Raw genomic sequence first — 21,555 nt, 5'->3', positions numbered from 1 at the left:
TGTCTCTCTCTCTCTGTCTCTGTGTCTCTCTCTCTGTGTCTCTCTCTCTCTCTGTATCTCTGTGTGTCTCTCTGTCTCTCTCACCTGTGGAGGGATGACCCCGCCACAGACAACAGTGATGTCTCTGTGTGTATCTCTCTGTCTCTGTGTCTCTCTCTCTCTGTCTCTGTGTCTCTCTCTCTGTGTCTCTCTCTCTCTCTGTATCTCTGTGTGTCTCTGTGTCTCTCTCTGTGTCTCTCTCTCACCTGTGGAGGGATGACCCCGCCACAGACAACGGTGATGTCTCTGTGTCTCTGTGTGTCTCTGTGTGTCTCTGAGTGTCTCTCTCTCTCTCTCTGTGTCTCTGTGTGTCTCTGTGTCTCTCTCACCTGTGGAGGGATGACCCCGCCACAGACAACGGTGATGTCTCTGTGTGTCTCTGTGTGTCTCTGAGTGCCTCTCTCTCTCTCTGTGTGTCTCTCTGTCTCTGTGTCTCTCTCACCTGTGGAGGGATGACCCCACCACAGACAACAGTGATGTCTCTGTGTGTCTCTGTGTCTCTCTCTGTGTCTCTGTGTCTCTCTGTCTCACCTGTGGAGGGATGACCCCGCCACAGACAACGGTGATGTCTCCCCGTCCGAGCGCCTGGAGGCTCTGCACCACCGCAGGGACGAGCGAGCGGTGGCCAGCTGCAAGCGACGAGACGCCAACAGCGTGGACATCAGCATCAACCGCCTGGCGGGCAACCTCGTCCGGTGTCTGGGGCAGGGAGAGACACAGACAGAGAGAGAGACACACAGAGACAGAGAGAGAGACACAGAGACACACAGAGACACACAGAGACAGAGACACAGAGAGATACAGACAGAGACACGCAGAGACACTCAGAGAGACACAGAGACCCACAGAGACACACAGAGAGAGAGAGACACACACAGAGACACTCAGAGACAGAGACACACAGAGCGAGCGGTGGCCAGCTGCAAGCGACGAGACGCCAACAGCGTGGACATCAGCATCAACCGCCTGGCGGGCAACCTCGTCCGGAGTCTGGAGAGGGCAGACACACACAGAGACAGAGAGAGACACACAGAGACACACAGAGAGAGAGAGAGACACACAGAGACACACAGAGACACTCAGAGAGAGAGAGAGACACACAGAGACACACACACACAGAGACACTCAGAGAGACACACAGAGACACTCAGAGACACTCAGAGACACACAGAGAGAGAGAGAGACACACAGAGACACTCAGAGACACTCAGAGAGAGAGAGAGACACACAGAGACAGAGACACTCAGAGACACACAGAGACAGAGACACAGAGCGAGCGGTGGCCAGCTGCAAGCGACGAGACGCCAACAGCGTGGACATCAACAGCCTGGCGGGCAACCTCGTCCGGTGTCTGGGGAGGGGAGACACAGACAGAGACACTCAGAGACACGCAGAGACACACAGAGACACACAGAGACACACAGAGACACACAGAGAGAGAGAGAGACACACAGAGACACTCAGAGACACACAGAGACAGAGACACACAGAGACACAAAGAGACACACAGAGACAGAGACACACAGAGACACACAGAGACACAGAGAGACACAGAGAGCGTGGACATCAGCATCAACCGCCTGGCGGGCAACCTCGTCCGGAGTCTGGGGCGGAGAGACACAGACAGAGACACTCAGAGACACAGAGAGACACAGAGACAGAGAGAGACACACAGAGACACACAGAGACACTCAGAGACACACAGAGACACTCAGAGACACACAGAGACACACAGAGACAGAGACACAGAGACACACAGACAGAGACACACAGAGACACTCAGAGACACACAGAGACAGAGACACAGAGACACTCAGAGACACACAGAGACAGAGACACACAGAGCGAGCGGTGGCCAGCTGCAAGCGACGAGACGCCAACAGCGTGGACATCAGCATCAACCGCCTGGCGGGCAACCTCGTCCGGTGTCTGGGGAGGGGAGACGCACAGACAGAGACACAGACACACAGAGACACACAGAGACACACAGAGACACACAGAGACACAGAGACACAGAGACACAGAGACACAGAGAGCGTGGACATCAGCATCAACCGCCTGGCGGGCAACCTCGTCCGGTGTCTGGGGCGGGCAGAGACACAGACAGAGACAGAGAGAGACACACAGAGAGACACAGAGAGCGTGGACATCAGCATCAACAGCCTGGCGGGCAACCTCGTCCGGTGTCTGGGGCGGGGAGAGACACAGAGACACGCAGAGAGACACACAGAGACACACAGAGACACACAGAGACACTCAGAGACAGAGAGAGAGACACGCAGAGAGACACACAGAGACACACAGAGACACTCAGAGACACACACACAGAGACACACAGAGACAGAGAGAGACACACAGAGACACACAGAGACACTCAGAGACACACAGAGAGAGAGACACTCAGAGACACACAGAGACACAGAGACACACAGAGACACAGAGACACAGAGAGCGTGGACATCAGCATCAACAGCCTGGCGGGCAACCTCGTCCGGTGTCTGGGGCGGAGAGACACACACAGAGACAGAGAGAGACACACAGAGAGACACAGAGACAGAGAGAGACACTCAGAGAGACACAGACACAGAGACAGAGAGAGAGACACAGAGACACAGAGAGACACTCAGAGACACACAGAGACACACAGAGACACTCAGAGACACACAGAGAGAGAGACACTCAGAGAGACACGCAGAGACACACAGAGACACTCAGAGACACACACAGACACACAGAGACACTCAGAGACACTCAGAGACACACACAGAGACACACACAGAGAGAGAGAGACACGCAGAGAGACACAGAGAGACACACAGAGACACTCAGAGACACTCAGAGACACTCAGAGACACACAGAGACACACAGAGACACACAGAGACACACAGAGAGAGAGACACACAGAGACACACAGAGACACTCAGAAACACACAGAGACACTCAGAGACACTCAAAGACACTCAGAGACACACAGAGACACACAGAGACACACAGAGACAGAGACACACAGACAGAGACACACAGAGACACTCAGAGACACACAGAGACAGAGACACACAGACAGAGACACACAGAGACACACAGAGAGAGAGACACTCAGAGACGCACAGAGACACTCAGAGACACACAGAGACACTCAGAGACACTCAGAGACACTCAAAGACACTCAGAGACACACAGAGACACACAGAGACACACAGAGACACAAAGAGACACACAGAGACAGAGACAGAGACACACAGAGACAGAGACACAGAGCGAGCGGTGGCCAGCTGCAAGCGACGAGACGCCAACAGCGTGGACATCAACAGCCTGGTGGGCCACCTTGTCCGGTGTCTGGGGCGGGGAGACACACAGAGAGAGACACGCAGAGACACTCAGAGAGAGAGAGAGACACAGAGAGACTCACAGAGACACACAGAGACACTCAGAGACACTCAGAGACACACAGAGACACACAGAGACACACAGAGACAGAGACAGAGAGACACAGAGACACTCAGAGACACTCAGAGACACACAGAGACACACAGAGACACACAGAGACACTCAGAGACACACAGAGACACACAGAGACACACAGAGACACACAGAGACAGAGACACACAGAGACAGAGACACACAGAGACAGAGACACACAGAGACAGAGACACACAGAGACACACAGAGACACACAGAGACAGAGACACACAGAGACACACAGAGACAGAGACACACAGAGACACACAGAGACACACAGAGACACAGACACAGAGACAGAGAGACACAGAGACACTCAGAGACACACAGAGACAGAGACACACAGAGACACACAGAGACACTCAGAGACACACAGAGACACACAGAGACACACAGAGACACACAGAGAGAGAGACACTCAGAGAGACACAGAGACACACAGAGACAGAGACAGAGACACACAGAGACACGCAGAGACACTCAGAGAGACACACAGAGACAGAGACACGCAGAGACAGAGACACAGACACAGAGACACACAGAGACACAAAGAGACACACAGAGAGACACAGAGACAGAGACACACAGAGACACGCAGAGACACTCAGAGAGACACTCAGAGAGACACAGAGACAGAGACACACAGAGAGAGAGACACACAGAGAGACACAGACACAGAGAGACAGAGACACACAGAGAGAGAGACACACAGAGACAGAGACACACAGAGACAGAGACACACAGAGACAGAGACATACAGAGACACTCAGAGAGACACAGAGACAGAGACACACAGAGACACAAACACACAGAGACACACAGACAGAGACACGCAGAGACACTCAGAGACACAGAGACACACAGAGAGACATAGAGACACACAGAGAGACACAGAGACACACAGAGAGATACACAGAGACACACAGAGACACTCAGAGACACACACAGAGACACTCAGAGAGACAGAGAGACACACAGAGACACACACAGAGACACACAGAGACACACAGAAAGACACAGACAGAGACACACAGAGATACACAGAGACACACACAAACGCACAGAGACACACAGAGACACACAGACAGAGAGGCAGAGACACACAGAGACACACAGACAGAGACACACAGAGACAGAGACACACAGAGACACACAGACAGAGAGAGGTGGGGGAGATGTTGAGATGGTGACGGTGGTGACGGTGATGGTGGTGATGGTGGTGACGGTGATGGTGGTGGTGATGGTGGTGATGGTGGTGGTGATGGTGGTGATGGTGGTGGTGATGATGGTGGTGGTGGTGATGGTGGTGGTGATGATGGTGGTGGTGATGGTGGTGATGGTGGTGATGATGGTGGTGGTGATGGTGATGGTGGTGGTGATGGTGGTGACGGTGATGGTGGTGGTGGTGGTGATGGTGGTGATGGTGGTGGTGATGATGGTGGTGGTGGTGATGGTGGTGGTGATGATGGTGGTGGTGATGGTGGTGATGGTGGTGATGATGGTGGTGGTGATGGTGATGGTGGTGGTGATGGTGGTGACGGTGATGGTGGTGGTGGTGGTGATGGTGGTGATGGTGGTGGTGATGATGGTGGTGGTGGTGATGGTGGTGGTGATGATGGTGGTGGTGATGGTGGTGATGGTGGTGATGATGGTGGTGGTGATGGTGATGGTGGTGATGGTGGTGATGATGGTGGTGGTGATGGTGGTGGTGGTGATGGTGGTGATGATGGTGGTGGTGATGGTGGTGGTGGTGATGATGGTGGTGGTGATGGTGGTGGTGATGGTGGTGATGATGGTGATGGTGGTGATGGTGATGGTGGTGATGATGGTGGTGACGGTGATGGTGATGATGGTGATGGTGGTGGTGATGGTGGTGATGGTGATGGTGGTGGTGACGGTGATGGTGATGGTGGTGGTGATGGTGGTGGTGGTGATGATGGTGATGGTGGTGATGGTGGTGATGGTGGTGATGATGGTGGTGGTGGTGGTGGTGATGGTGGTGATGGTGGTGATGATGGTGGTGGTGATGGTGGTGGTGGTGGTGGTGATGATGGTAATGATGGTGGTGGTGATGGTGGTGGTGATGGTGGTGATGATGGTGATGGTGGTGATGGTGATGGTGGTGATGATGGTGGTGACGGTGATGGTGATGACGGTGATGGTGATGATGGTGATGGTGGTGGTGATGGTGGTGATGGTGATGGTGGTGGTGACGGTGATGGTGGTGGTGGTGATGATGGTGATGGTGGTGGTGATGGTGGTGGTGATGGTGGTGGTGATGGTGATGGTGGTGGTGGTGATGGTGGTGGTGGTGATGGTGGTGATGGTGGTGATGGTGGTGATGATGGTGATGGTGGTGATGGTGGTGATGGTGGTGGTGGTGGTGATGGTGATGGTGGTGATGATGGTGGTGGTGGTGGTGATGATGGTGGTGGTGACGGTGGTGGTGGTGGTGGTGATGGTGATGGTGACGGTGGTGGTGGTGGTGATAATGGTGAGGGTGATGGTGGTGGTGATGGTGGTGATGGTGGTGGTGACGGTGATGGTGGTGATGGTGGTGGTGGTGATGGTGGTGGTGATGGTGGTGGTGATGGTGGTGGTGATGGTGGTGATGGTGGTGGTGATGGTGGTGGTGATGGTGGTGGTGATGGTGGTGATGGTGGTGGTGGTGGTGATGGTGGTGGTGATGGTGGTGGTGATGGTGGTGATGGTGGTGGTGATGGTGGTGGTGGTGATGGTGGTGGTGATGGTGGTGATGGTGGTGGTGATGGTGGTGGTGATGATGGTGATGGTGACGGTGATGATGGTGATGATGGTGGTGACGGTGATGGTGGTGGTGATGGTGGTGGTGATGGTGGTGATGGTGGTGGTGACGGTGATGGTGGTGATGGTGGTGGTGGTGATGGTGGTGGTGATGGTGGTGGTGATGGTGGTGGTGATGGTGGTGGTGATGGTGGTGATGGTGGTGGTGATGGTGGTGGTGATGGTGGTGGTGATGGTGGTGATGGTGATGGTGGTGGTGATGGTGGTGGTGGTGGTGATGGTGGTGATGGTGGTGGTGATGGTGGTGGTGATGGTGGTGATGGTGATGGTGGTGATGGTGGTGGTGATGGTGGTGGTGGTGGTGATGGTGGTGGTGATGGTGGTGGTGATGGTGGTGGTGATGGTGGTGATGGTGGTGGTGGTGGTGGTGGTGATGGTGGTGATGGTGGTGATGGTGATGGTGGTGATGGTGGTGATGGTGGTGGTGGTGACGGTGATGGTGACGGTGGTGGTGATGGTGGTGAAGGTGATGGTGATGGTGGTGGTGATGGTGGTGGTGGTGGTGGTGATGATGGTGGTGGTGATGATGGTGATGGTGGTGATGGTGGTGATGGTGGTGATGGTGATGGTGGTGGTGATGGTGGTGATGGTGGTGATGATGGTGGTGGTGATGATGGTGATGGTGGTGATGGTGGTGATGATGGTGGTGGTGGTGGTGATGGTGGTGATGGTGGTGGTGGTGGTGGTGATGGTGGTGGTGATGATGGTGGTGGTGGTGATGGTGGTGATGGTGGTGATGATGGTGGTGGTGATGATGGTGATGGTGGTGATGGTGGTGATGATGGTGGTGGTGGTGATGGTGGTGATGGTGGTGATGATGGTGGTGGTGATGGTGGTGGTGGTGATGATGGTGGTGGTGATGGTGGTGGTGATGGTGGTGATGATGGTGATGGTGGTGATGGTGATGGTGGTGATGGTGGTGATGGTGGTGGTGGTGATGGTGGTGGTGGTGGTGATGGTGATGGTGGTGATGGTGGTGATGGTGATGGTGGTCATGGTGATGGTGGTGGTGGTGATGATGGTGACGGTGATGGTGATGATGGTGATGGTGGTGGTGATGGTGATGGTGGTGATGGTGGTGGTGGTGATGGTGGTGGTGATGGTGGTGGTGATGGTGGTGATGGTGGTGATGATGGTGATGGTGGTGATGGTGGTGATGGTGGTGATGGTAGTGGTGGTGGTGGTGATGGTGATGGTGGTGATGATGGTGGTGGTGGTGATGATGGTGGTGGTGACGGTGGTGGTGGTGGTGGTGGTGATGGTGATGGTGACGGTGGTGGTGGTGGTGATAATGGTGATGGTGGTGATGGTGACGGTGATGATGGTGATGGTGACGGTGATGATGGTGATGATGGTGGTGACGGTGATGGTGGTGGTGATGGTGGTGGTGATGGTGGTGATGGTGGTGGTGACGGTGATGGTGGTGATGGTGGTGATGGTGGTGGTGATGGTGGTTGTGATGGTGGTGATGGTGGTGGTGATGGTGGTGGTGATGGTGGTGATGGTGGTGGTGATGGTGGTGGTGGTGATGGTGGTGGTGATGGTGGTGGTGATGGTGGTGGTGATGGTGGTGGTGATGGTGGTGGTGGTGGTGATGGTGGTGGTGGTGATGGTGGTGATGGTGATGGTGGTGATGGTGGTGGTGGTGATGGTGGTGGTGATGGTGGTGATGGTGGTGGTGATGGTGGTGGTGATGGTGGTGATGGTGGTGGTGGTGGTGATGGTGGTGGTGGTGATGGTGGTGATGGTGGTGATGGTGATGGTGGTGATGGTGGTGATGGTGGTGGTGGTGACGGTGATGGTGACGGTGGTGGTGATGGTGGTGATGGTGGTGGTGGTGGTGATGGTGGTGGTGATGATGGTGGTGGTGATGGTGGTGATGGTGGTGATGGTGGTGATGGTGGTGATGATGGTGGTGGTGATGATGGTGATGGTGGTGATGGTGGTGATGATGGTGGTGGTGGTGGTGATGGTGATGATGGTGGTGGTGATGGTGGTGATGATGGTGATGGTGGTGATGGTGATGGTGGTGATGGTGGTGATGGTGGTGGTGGTGGTGATGGTGGTGGTGATGGTGGTGGTGGTGATGGTGGTGATGGTGGTGATGATGGTGGTGGTGATGGTGGTGGTGGTGATGATGGTGGTGGTGATGGTGGTGGTGATGGTGATGGTGGTGATGGTGATGGTGGTGATGGTGGTGATGGTGGTGGTGGTGATGGTGGTGGTGGTGGTGATGGTGATGGTGGTGATGGTGGTGATGGTGATGGTGGTCATGGTGGTGGTGGTGATGGTGGTGGTGGTGGTGGTGATGATGGTGATGGTGGTGGTGATGGTGGTGGTGGTGATGGTGGTGGTGATGGTGGTGGTGATGGTGGTGGTGATGGTGGTGATGGTGGTGATGATGGTGATGGTGGTGATGGTGGTGATGGTGGTGATGGTAGTGGTGGTGGTGGTGATGGTGATGGTGGTGATGATGGTGGTGGTGGTGATGATGGTGGTGGTGGTGGTGATGGTGGTGGTGGTGGTGATGGTGGTGGTGACGGTGGTGGTGGTGGTGATGGTGGTGATGGTGGTGGTGATGGTGGTGGTGGTAGTGGTGGTGATGGTGGCGATGGTGATGATGGTGATGGTGGTGATGATGGTGATGATGATGACGGTGATGGTGATGATGATGACGGTGATGGTGGTGATGATGACGGTGATGGTGGTGATGGTGGTGATGATGATGACGGTGATGATGGTGACGGTGACGGTGATGGCGACGTTGATGTTGGTGACGGTGATGGTGACTGTGCTGTTGGCGATGCGGCAGCGGTGACGGTGGACGGGAGGTGTCCCGCACAGCACCTGGAAGAGGGCTCCGATGTCGATGGTGAAGCCGAGATCAGCGAGCGACGAGGCGATGACTTTGGCCCCACGATCGTGCCCATCCTGGCCGACCTTGGCCACCAGGACGCGGGGGCGACGTCCGAACGTCGCCTCAAACTCGCTCACCCTGTTAAATACACACACAGCTACACACACAGCTACACACACAGCTACACACACAGCTACACAGCTAGACACACAGCTACACACACAGCTACACAGCTAGACACCCACTCACTCACTCACCCACCCACTCACTCACTCACCCACTCACCCACCCACTCACTCACTCACCCACCCACTCACTCACTCACCCACCCACTCACTCACTCACCCACTCACCCACCCACTCACTCACTCACCCACCCACTCACTCACTCACCCACTCACCCACCCACTCACTCACTCACCCACCCGTACGTCGCCTCAAACTCGCTCACCCTGTGACACACAAACACTCAGATAAATACACAGCCACACAGCTACACAGCTAGACACCCACTCACTCACTCAGTCACTCACTCACTCACTCACCCACTCACCCACCCACTCACTCACTCACTCACCCACCCACTCACTCACTCACCCACTCACCCACCCACTCACTCACTCACCCACCCACTCACTCACTCACCCACTCACCCACCCACTCACTCACTCACCCACCCGTACGTCGCCTCAAACTCGCTCACCCTGTTAAATACACACACAGCTACACACACAGCTACACACACAGCTACACACACAGCCACACACACAGCTACACACACAGCCACACACACAGCTACACACACAGCTACACAGCTAGACACACAGCTACACACACAGCTACACAGCTAGACACCCACTCACTCACTCACCCACCCACTCACTCACTCACCCACTCACCCACCCACTCACTCACTCACCCACCCACTCACTCACTCACCCACCCACTCACTCACTCACCCACTCACCCACCCACTCACTCACTCACCCACCCACTCACTCACTCACCCACTCACCCACCCACTCACTCACTCACCCACCCGTACGTCGCCTCAAACTCGCTCACCCTGTGACACACAAACACTCAGATAAATACACAGCCACACAGCTACACAGCTAGACACCCACTCACTCACTCAGTCACTCACTCACTCACTCACCCACTCACCCACCCACTCACTCACTCACTCACCCACCCACTCACTCACTCACCCACTCACCCACCCACTCACTCACTCACCCACCCACTCACTCACTCACCCACTCACCCACCCACTCACTCACTCACCCACCCGTACGTCGCCTCAAACTCGCTCACCCTGTTAAATACACACACAGCTACACACACAGCTAGACACTCACCCACTCACCCACTCACTCACTCACCTACTCACTCACCCACTCACCCACTCACTCACTCACTCACCCACCCGTACGTCGCCTCAAACTCGCTCACCCTGTTAAATACACACACAGCTACACACACAGCTACACACACAACTACACACACAGCTACACACACAGCTACACACACAGCTACACACACAGCCACACACACAGCTAGACACCCACCCACTCACCCACTCACTCACTCACCCACCCGTACGTCGCCTCAAACTCGCTCACCCTGTTAAATACACACACAGCTACACACACAGCTACACACACAGCTACACACACAGCTACACACACAGCCACACACACAGCTACACACCCACCCACTCACTCACCCACTCACTCACTCACTCACCCACTCACTCACCCACTCACCCACTCACCCACCCACTCACTCACCCACCCGTACGTCGCCTCAAACTCGCTCACCCTGTTAAATACACACACAGCTACACACACAGCTACACAGCTAGACACACAGCTACACACACAGCTACACAGCTACACACTCACCCACCCACTCACTCACTCACCCACCCACCCACTCACCCACCCACTCACCCACCCGTACGTCGCCTCAAACTCGCTCACCCTGTTAAATACACACACAGCTACACACACAGCCACACACACAGCTACACACACAGCTACACAGCTAGACACCCACCCACTCATTCACTCACCCACTCACTCACCCACTCACTCACCCACCCACCCACTCACTCACTCACCCACTCACCCACTCACTCACCCACTCACCCACCCGTACGTCGCCTCAAACTCGCTCACCCTGTTAAATACACACACAGCTACACACACAGCTACACACACAGCTACACACACAGCCACACACACAGCTACACACCCACCCACTCACTCACCCACTCACTCACTCACTCACCCACTCACTCACCCACTCACTCACTCACCCACTCACTCACCCACCCACTCACTCACTCACCCACCCACCCACCCACTCACTCACCCACCCACCCACTCACTCACTCACCCACTCACTCACCCACTCACCCACCCACCCACCCACTCACTCACCCACCCACTCACTCACCCACCCACTCACTCACCCACCCGTACGTCGCCTCAAACTCGCTCACCCTGTGACACGCAAACACTCTCAGATCATTACACACACAGCTACACACACAGCTAGCTACACAGCTAGACACACAGCTAGCTACACACACAGCTACACAGCTACACACTCACCCACCCACTCACTCACTCACCCACTCACCCACTCACCCACCCACTCACCGACTCACTCACTCACCCACCCACTCACTCACTCATTCACTCACCCACCCACTCACCCACCCACTCACTCACTCATTCACTCACCCACCCACTCACCCACTCACTCACTCACCCACTCACTCACTCATTCACTCACCCACCCACTCACTCACTCACTCACCCACTCACTCACTCACCCACCCGTACGTCGCCTCAAACTCGCTCACCCTGTGACACACACAAACTCAGATCATTACACAGCCACACAGCTACAAACACAGCTACACAGCTACACAGCTAGACAGCTAGACAGCTACACACACAGCTACACAGCTTGACACCCACCCACTCACCCACCCGTACGTCGCCTCAAACTCGCTCACCCTGTTAAATACACACACAGCTACACACACAGCTACACACACAGCTACACACACAGCCACACACACAGCTAGACACCCACCCACTCACCCACTCACTCACTCACTCACCCACCCGTACGTCGCCTCAAACTCGCTCACCCTGTTAAATACACACACAGCTACACACACAGCTACACACACAGCTACACACACAGCTACACAGCTAGACACACAGCTACACACACAGCTAGACACTCACCCACTCACCCACTCACTCACTCACCCACTCACTCACCCACTCACCCACCCGTACGTCGCCTCAAACTCGCTCACCCTGTTAAATACACACACAGCTACACACACAGCTACACACACAGCTACACAGCTAGACACACAGCTACACACACAGCAAGACACTCACCCACTCACCCACCCGTACGTCGCCTCAAACTCGCTCACCCTGTGACACGCACACTCTCAGATAAATACACAGCTACACACACAGCTACACACACAGCTACACACACAGCCACACACACAGCTAGACACCCACCCACTCACCCACTCACTCACTCACTCACCACTCACTCACCACTCACCCACTCACTCACCCACCCACTCACCCACCCACTCACTCACTCACCCACCCACTCACCCACTCACTCACTCACCCACCCACTCACTCATTCACTCACCCACCCACTCACTCACTCACCCACTCACTCACCCACCCGTACATCGCCTCAAACTCGCTCACACTGTGACACACACAAACTCAGATCATTACACAGCCACACAGCTACACACACAGCTACACAGCTACACAGCTAGACAGCTAGACAGCTACACACACAGCTACACAGCTAGACACCCACCCACTCACCCACCCGTACGTCGCCTCAAACTCGCTCACCCTGTTAAATACACACACAGCTACACACACAGCTACACAGCTAGACACACAGCTACACACACAGCTAGACACTCACCCACTCACCCACTCACTCACTCACCCACTCACTCACCCACTCACCCACCCGTACGTCGCCTCAAACTCGCTCACCCTGTTAAATACACACACAGCTACACACACAGCTACACACACAGCTACACAGCTAGACACACAGCTACACACACAGCTACACACACAGCCACACACACAGCTAGACACCCACCCACTCACCCACTCACTCACTCACCCACCCGTACGTCGCCTCAAACTCGCTCACCCTGTTAAATACACACACAGCTACACACACAGCTACACACACAGCTACACACACAGCTACACACACAGCTACACACACAGCTACACACACAGCTACACAGCTAGACACACAGCTACACACACAGCAAGACACTCACCCACTCACCCACCCGTACGTCGCCTCAAACTCGCTCACCCTGTTAAATACACACAAACTCAGATCATTACACACACAGCTACACACACAGCTACACACACAGCTACACAGCTAGACACACAGCTACACACACAGCAAGACACTCACCCACTCACCCACCCGTACGTCGCCTCAAACTCGCTCACCCTGTTAAATACACACAAACTCAGATCATTACACACACAGCTACACACACAGCTACACACACAGCTACACAGCTAGACACACAGCTACACACACAGCAAGACACTCACCCACTCACCCACCCGTACGTCGCCTCAAACTCGCTCACCCTGTGACACACAAACACTCAGATAAATACACAGCCACACAGCTACACAGCTAGACACCCACTCACTCACTCACCCACTCACCCACTCACTCACTCACTCACCCACCCGTACGTCGCCTCAAACTCGCTCACCCTGTTAAATACACACACAGCTACACACACAGCTACACACACAGCTACACAGCTAGACACACAGCTACACACACAGCTAGACACTCACCCACTCACCCACTCACTCACTCACCCACCCGTACGTCGCCTCAAACTCGCTCACCCTGTTAAATACACACACAGCTACACACACAGCTACACACACAGCCACACACACAGCTACACACCCACCCACTCACTCACCCACTCACTCACTCACTCACCCACTCACTCACCCACTCACTCACTCACCCACTCACTCACCCACCCACTCACTCACTCACTCACCCACCCACCCACCCACTCACTCACCCACTCACCCACCCACCCACCCACTCACTCACCCACCCACTCACCCACTCACTCACTCACCCACCCACCCACCCACTCACTCACCCACCCACTCACTCACCCACTCACCCACCCACTCACTCACTCACCCACCCGTACGTCGCCTCAAACTCGCTCACCCTGTGACACGCAAACACTCTCAGATCATTACACACACAGCTACACACACAGCTAGCTACACACACAGCCACACACACAGCCACACACACAGCTAGACACCCACCCACTCACTCACCCACTCACTCACTCACTCACCCACCCACCCACCCACTCACTCACCCACCCACTCACTCACTCACTCACCCACTCACCCACTCACTCACTCACCCACCCACCCACCCACTCACTCACCCACCCACTCACTCACCCACCCACTCACCCACTCACCCACCCACTCACCCACTCACTCACTCACCCACCCGTACGTCGCCTCAAACTCGCTCACCCTGTTAAATACACACACAGCCACACACACAGCTACACACACAGCTACACAGCTAGACACCCACCCACTCATTCACTCACCCACTCACTCACCCACCCACCCACTCACTCACTCACCCACTCACCCACTCACTCACTCACTCACCCACCCGTACGTCGCCTCAAACTCGCTCACCCTGTGACACGCACACTCTCAGATAAATACACAGCTACACACACAGCTACACACACAGCTACACACACAGCCACACACACAGCTAGACACCCACCCACTCACCCACTCACTCACTCACTCACCCACTCACTCACCCACTCACTCACCCACTCACTCACCCACCCACTCACTCACTCACTCACCCACTCACCCACCCACCCACCCACTCACTCACCCACCCACTCACCCACTCACTCACTCACTCACCCACCCACCCACCCACTCACTCACCCACCCACTCACTCACTCACTCACCCACTCACCCACCCACTCACTCACTCACCCACCCACCCACCCACCCACTCACTCACCCACCCACTCACTCACCCACCCACTCACCCACTCACCCACCCACTCACTCACTCACCCACCCGTACGTCGCCTCAAACTCGCTCACCCTGTGACACGCAAACACTCAGATAAATACACAGCTACACAGCTAGACACCCACTCACTCACTCACCCACCCACTCACTCACTCACCCACTCACCCACTCACTCACTCACCCACCCGTACGTCGCCTCAAACTCGCTCACCCTGTGACACGCAAACACTCTCAGATCATTACACACACAGCTACACACACAGCTAGCTACACAGCTAGACACACAGCTACACAGCTACACACTCACCCACCCACCCACTCACCCACCCACCCACTCACCAACCCACCCACTCACCCACCCGTACGTCGCCTCAAACTCGCTCACCCTGTTAAATACACACACAGCTACACACACAGCTACACACACAGCCACACACACAGCTACACACACAGCCACACAGCTACACAGCTAGACACCCACCCACTCACCCACTCACTCACTCACTCACCCACCCGTACGTCGCCTCAAACTCGCTCACCCTGTGACACACACAAACTCAGATCATTACACAGCTAGACAGCTACACACACAGCTACACAGCTAGACACCCACTCACTCACTCACCCACCTACTCACTCACCCACCCGTACGTCGCCTCAAACTCGCTCACCCTGTGACACACACAAACTCAGATCATTACACAGCCACACAGCTACACAGCTAGACAGCTAGACAGCTACACACACAGCTACACAGCTAGATACCCACCCACTCACCCACTCACCCACCCGTACGTCGCCTCAAACTCGCTCACCCTGTTAAATACACACACAGCTACACACACAGCTACACACACAGCTACACACACAGCTACACACACAGCTAGACACCCACCCACTCACCCACTCACTCACTCACCCACCCGTACGTCGCCTCAAACTCGCTCACCCTGTTAAATACACACACAGCTACACACACAGCTACACACACAGCTAGACACACAGCTACACAGCTACACAGCTAGACAGCTACACACACAGCTACACAGCTAGACAGCTACACACACAGCTACACAGCTACACACCCACTCACTCACTCACCCACCCGTACGTCGCCTCAAACTCGCTCACCCTGTGACACGCACACTCATATAAATACACAGCTACACAACTACACACACAGCTACACACACAGCTACACACACAGCCACACAGCTACACACACAGCTAGACACCCACTCACTCACCCACTCACTCACTCACTCACCCACTCACTCACCCACTCACTCACTCACCCACTCACTCACTCACCCACTCACTCACCCACTCACTCACTCACCCACCCACTCACTCACTCACCCACTCACTCACTCACCCACTCACTCACCCACTCACTCACCCACTCACTCACTCACCCACTCACTCACTCACCCACTCACTCACTCACCCACTCACTCACTCACTCACCCACCCACTCACTCACTCACTCACCCACCCACTCACTCACTCACTCACCCACTCACTCACCCACTCACTCACTCATTCACTCACCCACCCACTCACTCACTCACTCACCCACTCACTCACTCACTCACCCACTCACCCACCCACCCACTCACTCACTCACCCACCCAGTCACCCACTCACTCACCCACCCGTACGTCGCCTCAAACTTGCTCACCCTGTGGCACGCACAAACTCAGATCATTACACACACAGCTACACACACAGCTACACAGCTAGACACACAGCTACACACACAGCTAGACACTCACCCACTCACTCACTCATTCACTTTCCCACCCACTCACTCACTCACCCACTCACCCACCCACTCACCCACTCACCCACCCACTCACCCACCCACTCACCCACCCGTACGTCGCCTCAAACTCGCTCACCCTGTGACACACACAAACTCGGATAAATACACAGCCACACACACAGCTACACACACAGCTACACAACTACACACCCACTCATTCACTCACCCACTCACTCACTCACTCACCCACCCACTCACTCACTCACCCACCCACTCACTCACTCACTCACCCACCCACTCACTCACTCACCCACTCACCCACCCACTCACCCACCCACTCACTCACCCACTCACTCACTCACTCACCCACCCACTCACTCACTCACCCACCCACTCACTCACTCACCCACTCACTCACTCACCCACTCACCCACCCACTCACCCACCCGTACGTCGCCTCAAACTCGCTCACCCTGTGACACGCACAAACTCGGATAAATACACAGCTACACACACAGCTACACAGCTACACACACAGCTACACAGCCAGCTACACAGCTAGACACCCACTCACTCACTCACCCACCCGTACGTCGCCTCAAACTCGCTCACCCTGTGACACGCACAAACTCAGATCATTACACAGCTACACACACAGCTACACACACAGCTACACAACTACACACCCACTCATTCACTCACCCACTCACTCACTCACTCACCCACCCACTCACTCACTCACCCACTCACTCACTCACTCACCCACCCACTCACTCACTCACCCACTCACCCACCCACTCACCCACCCACTCACTCACCCACTCACTCACTCACTCACCCACCCACTCACTCACTCACCCACCCACTCACTCACTCACCCACCCACTCACTCACTCACCCACTCACCCACCCACTCACCCACCCGTACGTCGCCTCAAACTCGCTCACCCTGTGACACGCACAAACTCGGATAAATACACAGCTACACACACAGCTACACAGCTACACACACAGCTACACAGCCAGCTACACAGCTAGACACCCACTCACTCACTCACCCACCCGTACGTCGCCTCAAACTCGCTCACCCTGTGACACGCACAAACTCAGATCATTACACAGCTACACACACAGCTACACAGCTACACACACAGCTACACAGCCAGACACCCACTCACTCAGTCACTCACTCACCCACCCAGTCACCCACCCACTCACTCACCCACTCACTCACTCATTCACTCATTCACTCACCCACCCACCCACTCACTCACTCACCCACCCACTCACTCACTCACCCACTCACTCACCCACCCACTCACTCACTCACCCACTCACCCACCCACTCACCCACTCACTCACTCACCCACTCACTCACCCACCCACTCACCCACCCACTCACTCACTCACTCACCCACCCACTCACCCACCCACCCACTCACTCACTCACCCACCCGTACGTCGCCTCAAACTCGTTCACCCTGTGGCACACAAACACTCTCAGATCATTAAATACACAGCTACACAGCTAGACAGCTACACACACAGCTAGACACTCACCCACTCACTCACTCATTCACTCACCCACTCACTCACTCATTCACTCACCCACCCACTCACTCACTCACTCACCCACTCACTCACTCACTCACCCACTCACTCACTCACTCACCCACTCACCCACTCACTCACCCACCCACTCACTCACTCACTCACCCACTCACCCACCCACTCACTCACTCACCCACCCGTACGTCGCCTCAAACTCGCTCACCCTGTGGCACGCCCACTCAGATAAATACACAGCCACACAGCTACACAGCCAGCTACACAGCTACACAGCTAGACACACGGCCAGCTACACAGCCAGCTACACAGCTACACAGCTAGACACACAGCTACACAGCTACACAGCTAGACACACAGCTAGACACACAGCTACACAGCTAGACACAAAGCTACACAGCTAGACAGCTAGACACACAGCCAGCTACACAGCTACACAGCTAGACAGCTACACAGCTACACAGCTAGACACACAGCTAGACACACAGCTAGACACACAGCTACACAGCTAGACACACAGCTACACAGCTAGACAGCTAGACACACAGCCAGCTACACAGCTACACAGCTAGACAGCTACACAGCTACACAGCTAGACACACAGCTACACAGCTAGACACACAGCTACACAGCTAAACAGCTACACAGCTAGACACACAGCTACACAGCTACACAGCCAGCTACACAGCTACACAGCTAGACACACAGCTAGACACACAGCTACACAGCTACACAGCCAGCTACACAGCTACACAGCTAGACACACAGCCAGCTACACAGCCAGCTACACAGCTACACAGCTAGACACACAGCTACACAGCTACACAGCTAGACACACAGCTAGACACACAGCTACACAGCTAGACACAAAGCTACACAGCTAGACAGCTAGACACACAGCCAGCTACACAGCTACACAGCTAGACAGCTACACAGCTACACAGCTAGACACACAGCTACACAGCTAGACACACAGCTACACAGCTAGACAGCTAGACACACAGCCAGCTACACAGCTACACAGCTAGACAGCTACACAGCTACACAGCTAGACACACAGCTACACAGCTAGACACACAGCTACACAGCTAAACAGCTACACAGCTAGACACACAGCTACACAGCTACACAGCCAGCTACACAGCTACACAGCTAGACACACAGCTAGACACACAGCTACACAGCTACACAGCCAGCTACACAGCTACACAGCTAGACACACAGCCAGCTACACAGCTACACAGCTAAACAGCTACACAGCTAGACACACAGCTACACAGCTAGACACACAGCCAGCTACACAGCTACACAGCTAGACAGCTAGACACACAGCCAGCTACACAGCTACACAGCTAGACACACAGCCAGCTACACAGCTAGACACACAGCCAGCTACACAGACACACAGCTAGACAGCTAGACACCCACCCACTCACTCACCCACTCACCCATCCACTCACTCACCCACTCACTCACCCACCCACCCACTCACTCACCCACTCACCCACCCACTCACTCACCCACTCACTCACTCACCCACTCACTCACTCACTCACCCACTCACCCACCCACTCACTCACCCACCCACCCACTCACTCACCCACCCACTCACCCACTCACTCACTCACCCACCCACCCACTCACTCACCCCCTCACCCACCCACTCACTCACCCACCCACCCACTCACTCACTCACCCACCCACCCACTCACCTCCTCACCCACCCACTCACTCACCCACTCACTCACTCACCCACCCACTCACTCACTCACCCACTCACTCACCCACCCACTCACTCACCCACCCACTCACTCACCCACCCACTCACGCACTCACTCACTCACTCACCCACCCACTCACTCACTCACCCCCTCACCCACTCACTCACCCCCTCACCCACTCACTCACCCCCTCACCCACTCACTCACCCCCTCACCCACCCACTCACCTCCTCACCACTGCGTCCACCTCCTCACTGGCACCATACTCACTACGGTAAGCTCCGCTAACCAGCCGAGTGCTGGGGACGTGCTCCCCAAACACGGCCAGCTACACAGCTACACAGCTAGACAGCTACACAGCTACACAGCTAGACACACAGCTAGACACACAGCTACACAGCTAGACACCCACTCACTCACTCACCCACTGACCCACTCACTCACTCACTGACCCACTCACTCACTCACCCACTCACCCACCCACTCACTCACTCACCCACTCACCCACTCACTCACCTCCTCACCCCCCCACTCACCTCCTCACCACTGCGTCCACCTCCTCACTGGCACCGCACTCACTACGGTAAGCTCCGCTAACCAGCCGAGTGCTGGGGACGTGCTCCCCAAACACGGCCAGCTACACAGCTAGACAGCTAGACACACAGCTAGACACAGCTACACAGCTAGACACACAGCCAGCTACACAGCCAGCTACACAGCCAGCTACACAGCTAGACAGCTAGACACACAGCTACACAGCCAGCTACACAGCTACACAGCCAGCTACACAGCTACACAGCTAGACAGCTAGACAGCTACACAGCTAGACAGCTACACAGCCAGCTACACAGCTACACAGCTAGACACACAGCCAGCCACACAGCCAGCTACACAGCTAGACACACAGCCAGCCACACAGCCAGCTACACAGCTAGACACACAGCCAGCTACACAGCTACACAGCTAGACACACAGCCAGCTACACAGCTACACAGCTAGACACACAGCTAGACAGCTAGACACAGCTACACAGCTAGACACAGCTACACAGCTAGACACACAGCCAGCTACACAGCTACACAGCTAGACACACAGCCAGCTACACAGCCAGCTACACAGCTACACAGCTAGATA

The 21,555-nt window shown here is 55.3% G+C and overlaps 1 long non-coding RNA gene across 3 annotated transcripts; it reads right to left on the bottom strand.

Moving 5' to 3' along the window:
• Positions 1–1,035: 1,035 nt before the first annotated feature.
• Positions 1,036–20,773, bottom strand: LOC142908129 (uncharacterized). 3 transcript variants are annotated; one of them, XR_012931612.1, is made up of 3 exons: positions 20,649–20,773; positions 9,170–9,317; positions 1,036–1,643 (listed from the first exon to the last, which is right to left on the bottom strand). It is a non-coding gene; the product is annotated as an uncharacterized LOC142908129 (long non-coding RNA). The 3 variants fall into 3 exon arrangements; XR_012931610.1 differs by lacking the exon at positions 1,036–1,643 and adding an exon at positions 1,979–2,121; XR_012931611.1 differs by lacking the exon at positions 1,036–1,643 and adding an exon at positions 2,128–2,537.
• Between the last annotated feature and the right edge of the window lie 782 nt (positions 20,774–21,555).

Source organism: Petromyzon marinus (genome assembly GCF_048934315.1).
Source record: "Petromyzon marinus isolate PM22_M1 ecotype Great Lakes invasive population chromosome 73 unlocalized genomic scaffold, UKy_Petmar_22M1.pri1.0 chr73_unloc.2, whole genome shotgun sequence".
Classification (NCBI taxonomy): domain Eukaryota; kingdom Metazoa; phylum Chordata; class Hyperoartia; order Petromyzontiformes; family Petromyzontidae; genus Petromyzon; species Petromyzon marinus.
The sequence above is the reverse complement of the archived record's forward strand: the minus strand, read 5'-3'. Positions and strand labels throughout refer to the sequence as shown.